Source organism: Mus caroli, chromosome 5 (assembly GCF_900094665.2).
Source record: "Mus caroli chromosome 5, CAROLI_EIJ_v1.1, whole genome shotgun sequence".
NCBI classification, from domain to species: Eukaryota; Metazoa; Chordata; class Mammalia; order Rodentia; family Muridae; genus Mus; species Mus caroli.
In genome coordinates this window covers 24,023,071-24,032,776 of record NC_034574.1, presented here as the reverse complement: position 1 = coordinate 24,032,776, position 9,706 = coordinate 24,023,071, and positions in this window count along the sequence as shown.

Here is a 9,706-nt window from a genome sequence, read left to right as displayed (position 1 = left end):
AGAGAGAGAGAGAGAGAGAGAGAGAGAGAGAGAGAGAGAGAGAGAGTTGTAAACCACCATGTAGTTGATGGGAATTGAACTCAGGACCTCTGGAAGAGCAGCCAGTGCTCTTAACTGCTGAGCCATCTCTCCAGCACTGGATCATTTTTTATTGTGGTAAAATTTATATATACTTGTCTTTTACTGTGAGTGGTGCCATATGGCACCCCTACTCTCTGTACTTCCACTTTCTAAACATCAACTCTGGGATCTGCAACACATGCTGAGTGGTCCAATGCCCTCTGCCTTACTGCTGTGGTCCTGCCTGTCTCAGGATTTGACCCCTGTAACATTTTTGTTTTTGTTTTAAATTTTATTTATTTATTTACTTATTTATTTGTTTGCTTGTTTTTGGTTTTTTTGAGACAAGGTTTCCTGGCTGTTCTGGAACTTGCACTGTAGACCACACTGGCCTTGAAGCTCAAAACTGCATGCCTCTGCCTCCCAAATGCCAGGATTAAAGGTGTGCACTACCATCCCTGGCAGGGCTTGGGGTTTTGTTTGTTTGGCTTTTAGAAACAAAGTCTGAGTAAGCCTTAGTCAGAGATCTACCTGCCTCACACTGACAGAGATCTGCCTGCCTCTGCTTTCTGAGTGCTGAGATTAAAGGAATGTGCTGCCATCACTGGCTTTTGTTTTTAATGTTTCATTTATTACTTGTGGCTCTATGTGTAAGTATTCATTTCATAGCACATGTGTGAAAATCAGAGGAAATTTTGTGGAGCCACTTTTCTCTTTCCATTTTTGTTTTGTTTTAGACAGGGTCTTACTGTGCACTCCTGGTTGACCTGAACTCCTTTATATAGACCAGACTGACCTCAAACTCACAAAGGTCTACCCACCTTTCTTTTGTGTGTGCTAAGATTAAAGGTGTATGCCACCACACCTGACTCTCCTTCAAGTTTTACGTGGATTCTGGGGATTGAACTGTTCAGGGGATCTGACTCCCTCACACAGGCAGGCAAAATACCAATGTATATAAAATGAATAATAAATTACACAGAGAGAGAGAGAGAAAGAGAGAGAGAGAGAAAGAGAGAGAGTGGGCACAAGGTTTTGGTGTCTTTAACTCAGAAAGACCTTGAGACGAGGGGTCCCAGAAACCCTAGGTGACGTCTCCTGCCCTCCAGTTGCAGGTGGCTGGGTCATTACCAAATTCTACCTTAGCACCCAGTAATCCAGTTGCCTCCCTTCAGGGGTACACCCACAGTCCACACCTAGAGTTTCGAAGGCCTTCTCCTCTCTATCTTCATAAAGCAAAGTAATTTGATTTTAATGACTGTTGGTGTATTCTTTCTCAGTTCTATTGGAGCAGATAATGTTTGCAGCCTTTCCTGTAGGTTAAACCACTGTGACCTTCATAATCAGAGTACAGAAATAAATTATATTTGCTCATATATGTTACTCTGTCTCAGGGCCTGGCTGCCTCTAATCGCAGACGGTGTGATAGTGTTTTCCTTTTATCAGGCCTCTCCCTCAAAGGCTACAAAGCATTTTATTATGCCATTAAGAGGGGGGAGTGCCTCAGCCATCGGTTCCCACTGTAGCTACAGTGACACTTGGACTTCCGACCCTGGGGCTCTCCCACAATGGTGCCAGGAGAGGGTGAGAAGAGCTCCTTAACAACTGTTCAGTCCATGAGAGAAATGAAGCCTTCAGCACTGGGTGACATGGCTTTGGACTTTAAAGGAACAGGAGCTAGTAGGGAAGTCTACTTCCTGGGCTCTAAGATGAACACTGGTGCTGGGTCCAACTCCTGCTATATCCCAGAACCCCTTTGGCTGAGTTGAGTCTCCGCTTGGTGGCAGGAAGCTGTTCATGAGTCTGCTCTTGTAAGTTCTGATCCTTATCTGTCTCAGGGTAGATAGGCCAGGAAGGGTGTGGAATTCTGGAGGGCAGGGTCCATGAAGACCACTGGGCCCCTTGTTTCTGGGTAAAACAGCTCCTAGTAGGCCTGGAGGTGATACATGGCTTTGCTGAGATGTTCCAAATGGTGGCTGAGGCCACCATAACACCAGGACTGTCTAAGGGTGTGTCTGGGTTCTAAGGCAGCCCAGACCTGGACTATTTTAGCAGTGCCTCTTTGAGGGAGCAGAAAGATCCTCAAATGTTCATACACAAGTGACACCTGTGATGTAGCATGCCCGATTTATGGTATGTTGCCACATTCCCCAGGTAAGGCATGACAGGTGTGACAGATCCCTGCCTCCTGCTCCAGTGAGAGGCCAACACCTATCCACAGCCTAGTTTACTAGTAAGCCCTACTAAAGTGGAAAAGCAGGACTGTCCCTTGCTAGGCTTAACCAGAAGACTGGGGGATTCCGGCCCACCCTCACCATCCACGGAGTGCTGGTGACCACCCATCATAGTGGGGTATCATCACTGGGGTCGGGTCCATTAATAAAAATGGTGGAGGGTAAGGACAAAATAAGTCACAAATGATCACACTGTGTTTCTGATGAGTTAATTGACTATTTTATGTCCCAAGTATAAGCCACCTGCTTTTCTGTAGTTTCAAGCTCTGGATAAGTACTTACAGGAAGTCTGGTTTGCTTTTGTGGTTTCTAGATCCTGTCTGATAATTTATACCTTTGGGCATTTGGGGTTGTTTCTTTCTAGGAAATCAGTTTTGGCCATGGCTATGCAAAATTAAACAATGACAGTATTAATGGTTTTGGTCCCAGTTTTGTGATATGCCATCTCAGATCCTGCTCACTGAAATGCTAGCTAGGTGCCCGAGTCTTGTCATAAATGTTTGAGAGGGTCCTGGGCTTTGCTGTACTCTTACTAGTAATTATTTTCCTGGGATGAGAAAAAGTGTCCTGGATAACTCACCAGCTTTTAAGGATTAAAACATAGACACTAGGTCTATGGCTGTAGCTTGTTTAGAGTGCTTATACGTGATGCTGGGTTTAATCTTCAGCACTGTGTAAACCTGGCATGGTGGTATACATCTGGAATCCAGCACTTGGGAAGTGAAGTCAGGAGGGCCAGAAGTTCAAGATCCTTCTCATTTACTCAGATAAAGAAAAAGTCAAATAGATACTAATAGAGACTCCTACAATGCCATTCACAGTAATCAGGTAGAGGAGTTGAGGTGGCTTACAGATAACATGCTTGCATGAGGGCCTGAGTTCAATCCCTAGCATCCACATAAAACGCCAGGTGTGATGGTGTATAGTCACATATAATAAATCCTAGGACTAGGGAAGGAGAAACAGAAGGATCTGGGGACCGCTTGCCAGCCAACATAGCTAAATTAGTGAGTGACCCCATCTTAAATACTAAGTAGACAGCTTCTGACACCCAAGGTCGACCTCTGCTCCTCAACTCCCACACACACCACGGGGGAGATAGAGACTCCTCCCACATACACCACAGGGGAGATAGAGACTCCCCTAGTAGCTCTTCAGGAAGAGAACCAGGCTCTGTTCTCAAATCACAGTAGACAACTCCTTTCTATGGATCAGCACCTACTAGGTGACCAATAGAGCACCAGGTCTTCTGAAAGGCAGAGCAACAAGGGGCATTAAAGTCCAAAGAGTCAGTGCCTGGGACCTACAGGCTGTCAGGTGTCAGTGACAGAACCACTGAGGACAGAGACACATGAAGTCTCAAGAGCCATGTGCAGCATGGCTTGTTCTGGGGTAGTTCCCATCTCCCACTTTGTCCACACAGATGTCACTAGCTCTCCCTTAGTGTCAGGTGTGCCCACTATGGCAAACTCCCCTAGTAGCTCTTCAGGATGGCAGGATGACAGATAAAACACAGCTGTTCCAAGACCCCAAATGACAGTAGATACTGATGGGGTCTCTATAGCACCAAGCAGGCTAGAATAGAACTGGATGGCTATTATCTGGTTTCCCACAGGGTTTGCCTTTTAACTTTAGCCATCCTCCAGATGAAAACTAAACTAATTGCACCATCTGCTTAAGCTTACTCTGAGGGAAAACAGGAGCTCAGAATGTGAAGAGCCTAGAATTCCTAAGCAGCAGCCTTTTCCAAGATGTTTAATTCAAAGCCATTCAGACCCCAGGGTAGAGGGACATTAGAATCAACAGCTGGTCCAAGTGTGGCTGAGCACTTGCTGCCTTTGCACAGGACCTGGATTGGATTCTCAGCACCCACAGCTATAACCCAGTCCCAGTGCCCTCTTCTGACTTCCACAGGTGGTCATATGCATATGGTGTACATATATACATACGTGCAGGCAAAACAGTCGTACATATAAATATATCTTAAAATTTTCCCAGGGTGGTAAGATAATTTAAAATGTGGGACAGGGTGTCCTATTTAAAAGAGAAATAAAAAGTAAACATGACATTCACACCCCATTTGCTCCTTTTGTAGGGAAAGTGGCTATATAAACTACCCGGCCAGGAGCAGTATACCTGGCTGTCCATATGGCATGTGATGCTCCAGTGCATAGCTTAGGTGCTGTGATGGTCCAGAGGGTATAGAAGTCTGCAACCATGGAAGGGGCAGGCTAAAGGTCAGAAGTAAAGAGGGGCGACATCTGCTCATTCAGAATATAGCATGAAAATGTATATAAACTTGCATATGTAACTTTATATGCAAGCACATATAAAAGTGAACATGGCCAGGCGGTGGTGGCCACGCCTTTAATCCCAGCACTTGGGAGGCAGAGGCAGGCGGATTTCTGAGTTCGAGGCCAGCCTGGTCTACAGAGTGAGTTCCAGGACAGCCAGGGCTACACAGAGAAACCCTGTCTTGAAAAGACCAAAAAAAAAAAAAAATGGGAACATGGTTAGCACTGAAGATTGTGATCAACTGGAGAACTAAAATTAATTAACAGATAAAAGCAATAAACTGCTTTTTTCTTGGAAACACTTCAGAGACAGGAAAATGAAACATTATCAAGAACCATCAAGACCTTCAAAACTGTAGTTGTGTTTCTTTCCTCTGCTACCTGGCCAAGCTTGTGTCTTTGCCTTTCTTCCTCAGGGGCTGGGATAATTGACAGCCAACAAAAAGGCTGTCAAGGAGTGACTGACGATGTGTGTACAGAGAAGGAATCAGACCAAAGCCTACTCTGAGGTGGCCATTACCTTCAGAAACTATCCCTGATACTGTTGCAAACATGAGCTGCGGACCCAGGGAAGGTTGGCAGCTGCCATGTCCTTCTCTGGACTTGTCCAAAGTCACAGCTGCTCAGCATGGGCAAAGTTGCCTTCCAGTGGGACGCATGCTATACTGTTGTCTTTTGCGTGCACAAGAGCCACAGCCCTGAGATCACCCTTCAACCTGGACCTCGTCACACTGGACCCAATGTCCCCCTGGAACATCTCATGCAAACATAATTTTTCACTATTATTCTGCTCTACTCAATATAAATGTACCCTTCTCTTGAGCTCTACCTCCAAACAGCCAAGTTCCTACTATCCCTGTGCTGTAACCCATGACACAAGGCATAAAGGGGAGGGAAGGCCAAGTACCCCTGCCTGTCAGGACTACCTTCACGTGGATCTTTAATCCCTCTGTGGTCACATGGACTCATAGCCCAAGCATTCCAACAGACATGTTTTGTTTTTTTCTGGGCAGGGTGCTAATGAGGATCTAGAGAGCACATAGCCAAATCCTCCCATCCCGGAATCTGACCTCTCGGCATGTGTCTCACTTGATTGGACAACTGTGGTCTATGTTTAGCGGCTGGACCTGTCCAGAAGTTCACTCATAGCACTCTTTCCTCCTGACTTTATTCTTCTCCAGGGATCCTAGATGCTGGAAGTCCACAGGCTCCTTCCAGAGGTAGAGTAGTGATGTCTGCCTAGTCCTGACCATCACAGATTTCTCAGGTCTGAGAAAATGCAGTGTGCCTTACACCAAACTAGCCTTTCTCCACATGCCCTCTTCTTAGCCTCCAAATTCTGAGCAGTGTCCATTACTGCAGTGGTGTGGTTTGCTTCCAAGGTTTGTGTGCTGGGAGCTGGGCCCCAGGGTGGCGGTGTGGGGCCTGTAAAGCATTTAAAAGGAGGGCCTTGTGGGAAGTCATCAAGTCATAGGGTGCTGCCCTGGGAAGGGACTGCCACTGGTCTCCTGTAGTGATATGATACTCTTTGTGAATGGGATGCTAGGTGACTATATACTTATCTATTTTGCACTTTCCTAATCCATTGCTACACTGTGGTGCAGCCAGTGGAGGAAAACCAGAGTTTTCCAGAGAACAAAACAGAGATCATTCCAGCAACCTCCAAGGGAATATGGCTGCTAAGCAGAGGCCACATCACCCTGAGAGTCCAAGTCTTACCATCTCATCTCTTCAGGAGCGCATGTGATTTCAGCAAAAGAAAGTTGCTGCAGGGGAGGCTGGAAGCATCTTCACGTCTGGCCGCAGGGCTGGCTTGTAGGAATATCTTGGGAAGTTCTAATGGTCAGGTTGCTGTGTTGGAAAATGGACCACCAACTTCAGAAGAGCTGCAGGGGTGTGAGAGAGCAGCAGGCAGCCCATGCTCACATATCTGCTCCATAGTACATTTAAGACATAGAACTCTGGGTGTCCCTGACCTTAGTCTGAGGTGGGGCAATGGTCAGTGAGCATGTCTGCCCCACCTTCCAGCTGTGCTCATGCAGGTATCCAAGCTTGCACCTCTCATCACACCTGGGGCCCTTCGTGATCTGGAGAACCTGGAGGGTGGGGTGGAGCTGGCACACCTAGGAATCCACAGCTCCTAGACTGACTTATCAGATGCCACCAGCACATGAGTTCTGTATTCTGTCTTGATATCCTCTGACCCATAGCTCACTACTTTGTGCAATGTCTCTTTGTATAGTTCCTGCCATACACTTCCTTTCCACCCATTCTCTAGAATCCTTGACTAAGGCTCTATGAGACATTCCCTGGCTGGTGGAATTCTGGAAGCTTGAAGTTGGGTGCCTTGGGGTCCATCCTGACCTAGTTAACCATGGTAGACCCAGTTAGCCATGGTAGGCCAGAGAGAGGAAGCAAGCTGCCATATGGTGAGTGTAGAGAGCTCCAAGGTTGTGGGAGAGGGGAATGGCCTCAGGAGATGCTTGCACAGAGTGAAGAATGGTGCTGTCACAAGAAAGGGAAATTGGAGCCGGGTGTGGTGGCGCACGCCTTTAATCCCAGCACTCGGGAGGCAGAGACAGGCGGATTTCTGAGTTCGAGGCCAGCCTGGTCTACAGAGTGAGCTCCAGGACAGCCAGGGCTACACAGAGAAACCTTGTCTCGAAAAACCAAAAAAAAAAAAAGAAAGGGAAATTGGAAGCCATGGCTCCTACATCTCAGTCAAGCCAGGCAGTCTTTTTTATTTTTTATATTTTTAGATATTTTCTCTATTTACATTTCAAATGTTATCCCCTTTCCTAGTTTCCCCTCTGAAAACCCCTATCCCCCCGACCCCCTCCCTAACTCACCACTTCCTGGTCCTGGCACTCCCCCTATACTGGGGAACCTTCCCAGGAGAAGCAGGCAGTCTTATGTGGTTTCTCATGATATGTCAAGAGAACAGGGGGGAAAAACAGGGAGACCCTGGAGCATATATATGTGCCTCACTCAATTTCAGCAGCCTACTGAGATGGCAAAGAGGCAGGCCTGCGTAGAAGGTGAGGGGAGGGCCCCTCTGAGAGCCATAGCCAGCTGGCTTTACCTACAATTCCTGGCACATGTATCTCTATGTAATCAGAACCACAAAAAGTCACAGTGCAGCTGCCACTGGCAATAAGCCATACTCTCACAGCTGCGGCACACCAGAGACACACATCTGGTTTACTGACAAACAGGAATATTTGGAATTTCAAAGGTTCCTTGTCTGGAATATGTCAGAAGGACACAGCACACAGTAAAACTTCATGAATATAATGGTTTGTTAAAAGTAATTTACAATCCATAAATCAGGAGGATGGAGGGAGGGCTCAAGTGGAAAACAAACAGAAACAATGGTGTTATCTACATTTCAGACCATGGAAATGAGAACCAATCCCCCAACTCAACATCAGGTGCTTTGGCTCTGGCCGCTTTGTGCCTATCCCAGAGGACTCAGAAACACATCTTGAACTAATCACAAAGCTCTCTACAGTCTTTCAGTCAGCCAACCTAACAGCAATGTGTACAATGTGTAAGTGCATGTTCATCACATAGAAGAAAGGGAACCATAGCTATAGAATGGGAAGGGTGTGACTGCTAGAGTGTTGAGTGGGTACCTGAGTCATCTGTGTTAAGCCAGGCTTAATGAAGTCATAAATGCCATGTGTAAACATACTGATACACATGACATTCACAAAATCCCCTCCCTGTTCTGTAAAGGGGCTAGGAAGAAAACCTGGTATATCAGAAGTGAGTGGCACACTATGTCAATTTGACATAGCTAGAATCATCTGAGATGATAGCTAGAATCATGTGAGACATCTCCAAAAGATGTGCTGTAGCTGGGCACAGCACAGACTCAGTAGGCAGAGGCAGGTAGATTTCAGAGTTCAAGACCAGCCTTTTCTACAGAGCTAGTTCCAGGACACACAGGGCTACACTAAGAAACTTTCTCAAAAAACCCTGGAGGTGGGGGTGGGAGTAAGATGCTACTGTAGGCAAACAAGCAGGGCATTTTCCTAACCAGTGATTGCTGTGGGAAGGCCCAGCCCATTGTGGGCAGTGCCAAGGGCTGGTGGTTCTGAGTGCTATAAGAAAGCAGGCAAAGCAAGCCAGCAAGCCACACTCCTTCATGGCCTCTACTTCTGTTTCCATACTGTTTAAGCTCCTACCTTGGCTCTCCTCAGTTCAGGATATGTAAGCCAAATAAACCCTTTTCTCCCCAAGTTGCTCTGCTCATTATGCTTCATCACAGCAATAGACATGCACTTACAGTACATTACAGAAATGAGTGGTTCACTTCCATACTTACAGTTCTGTGGTGGTCTGAATGCACTGTCTCTCATGGTTCATATATTTGCCCGTCCCTGAACCCTGGCTAGGATGGGTGGTGAAGCTTTTTCCAAGTCAGGTTAGTAAAAACAGAAGGTATCTGCTTTTTAAAACAGGACAGTGATGCAAGGCTTGAGAGCACACCACCAGCAACAGCAAGCACCAATGGAATGAAGTTGAGCTCCAGAAGCATAACCCGAGATATGGGGAGCTGCAAATAGCCTAACAAGGCATTAAAAGGATCTTAAAGCAGCCCACTGAACTGCAAGAGAACACAGCAAGACTACCAAGCAAGGAGAGCAACACCTGAATGTGGGGCGCCACCCCACATCGTCGCCATTATAAGATGGCGCCGACATCGCCTGCCTCTGGAGATGAACAAGTGATCCGCGCATGTGCTGGCATTAACCGTTCATGGTGCCAGTTGCCCGCCTGACAACGTCACCTCGGGTGACAAGAATTTGGCCTATAGGGAATCGCCACGTCCGAGGCGAGAGAAATCTCCTATATAAGGGAGGCGGTTTTCGGGCTTGGGGTCTCCGCCTTGTGAAGCTGATGCTCTCCCTCTCAAGACNCATTAAAGCTTGCTACAGAAGGATCCTGTTTATGTGCCGTGTTGTTTCTTGCTGGCGGGAAAATTAGCGCGGGACATTTGGTGCCGAAAAACCCGGGAATTGTGACCAGACCATCGTCAGCACCTTCGGAGACCCCTCGGCGACGGGGAGGGTTCAGAACTGTGGCTAGACTACGCATCGGAAAGGTATGCCT